The sequence below is a fragment of the Octopus bimaculoides genome, chromosome 22 (genome assembly GCF_001194135.2).
Source record: "Octopus bimaculoides isolate UCB-OBI-ISO-001 chromosome 22, ASM119413v2, whole genome shotgun sequence".
Lineage (NCBI taxonomy): Eukaryota > Metazoa > Mollusca > Cephalopoda > Octopoda > Octopodidae > Octopus > Octopus bimaculoides.
Window position 1 is genome coordinate 11,960,995 of NC_069002.1, and position 1,260 is coordinate 11,962,254.

At 40.6% G+C, this 1,260-nt stretch overlaps 1 non-coding gene across 1 annotated transcript; it reads left to right on the forward strand.

Annotated features, from left to right (window-relative positions):
* Positions 1–1,056: 1,056 nt before the first annotated feature.
* Trnan-guu (transfer RNA asparagine (anticodon GUU)) lies at positions 1,057–1,130 on the forward strand. The gene has a single exon. It is a non-coding gene; the product is annotated as a tRNA-Asn (tRNA).
* Positions 1,131–1,260: the final 130 nt, after the last annotated feature.

Genomic DNA, 1,260 nt, shown 5'->3' on the forward strand with positions numbered 1-1,260 from the left:
TTCCACTAAGGAGGGAGCCGGTTTCCAACAAAGATACAACGCTCCATCTTTGGGATGGAGTTAAAACAGACAAAGTCACATTTGGAAGGTGTGAGAAAAGTCTTGCATATCTTTACTGTTCCATTCACAGATTGCATTTGTAATGTACGAATCAGCCGGTCGATTTCTCTTTCTGAAAATCCCAGTTTATCCAGATTCTCCTTTAAGCATTTACTATATATGTATGTACGTATTTATGTATGTATGTGCGGTTGTATGCATAATGGCGCATAAATGCTCTTTAAGTTTTAGTCCTCGACTGTACCCTTTCCTTATTTTTCTTTTCCCCACGTCCCTCATTTCTCCCAATGCATATTTTCAATTTCATTTTCTCATTGTCTTTGTTTCATCTTCCTTTATTCCTTATTTTTATGTTCCAAGATTTGTTTCAATCTTGTCTAAAAAGCGAAACCTGCGTCTCCCTCCTTCGTCCAGGCATATTTCGTTCTTATTTCATGTTCCTTTATTTCTTTCCTTCTTTCTCTTCGCTGTGTGGATGGGTATTATACTTTGTTCCCTATAACTGTCTATCTTTATTCTCCTTTCTTCTGCTCATAACATACACACACACACACACACACATACATAAATACATACATGCCCAGATGCAGTAATGCATAGATGTATATATGTAATCTATTTTATTTGCAACAAACTAATTTTTCGTGTTAAAAGGATCAGCTTAGATAAGCTTGTCTTGTTGGCATGAAATCCTCTTCTGTGCTAATTCAGAGCCCAGTCCTTGCCCTCAGTCCCAGCAGACCACCAGAGCCCTACCTGAGCACGCATCAGACTGATCGGCTACAGCTGGACACTTCGTAACCCGTCGTAACCCGTCGTAACCCGTCGTCTACAAAACTATTGGATCAACCATATTTGTAACAATCGTAACATCTATAATATCAATCACATTAGCAACAGTAGCAGCAGCAGCAGCAACAACAACAACAACAAGAAAATCAACAACAACTAAGAATAAAATTAAAATCTCTCTCTGGCGTAATCGGATTGTGAGTTGTCTCTGTGGCGCAATCGGTTAGCGCGTTCGGCTGTTAACCGAAAGGTTGGTGGTTCGAGCCCACCCAGGGACGAAAGTGTTTTTTTATATATTTATGGCTCTTTAATAGTTTTTAGGCGTAGGAGTGGCTGTGTGGTAAGAAACTTGCTTCCGAACCACATGGTTCCGGGTTCAGTCCCGCTGCGTGGCACCTTGGGCAAGTG